Raw genomic sequence first — 225 nt, 5'->3', positions numbered from 1 at the left:
AAGTACACTGCAACTGCTGATACTCTTAAGCCTTTTTCTTGCCTCGGTAAATACACCTAATTTTCTACCTTGTTTCCACTACGACACTGACTCATGTTCCTTTTACTCCTACTTGTGAGAAAGGCCGAGGGAGGTGAAAGATTTTGTGCAAGAAAAAAATATGTAGATAACGGTATTAAGGTTTTAAGAATGGGAAGAATGAAAGGTTAATAATAGTTGTATTAG

Source organism: Penaeus monodon, chromosome 33 (assembly GCF_015228065.2).
Source record: "Penaeus monodon isolate SGIC_2016 chromosome 33, NSTDA_Pmon_1, whole genome shotgun sequence".
NCBI lineage: Eukaryota > Metazoa > Arthropoda > Malacostraca > Decapoda > Penaeidae > Penaeus > Penaeus monodon.
Note: the sequence above shows the minus strand (reverse complement) of the source record.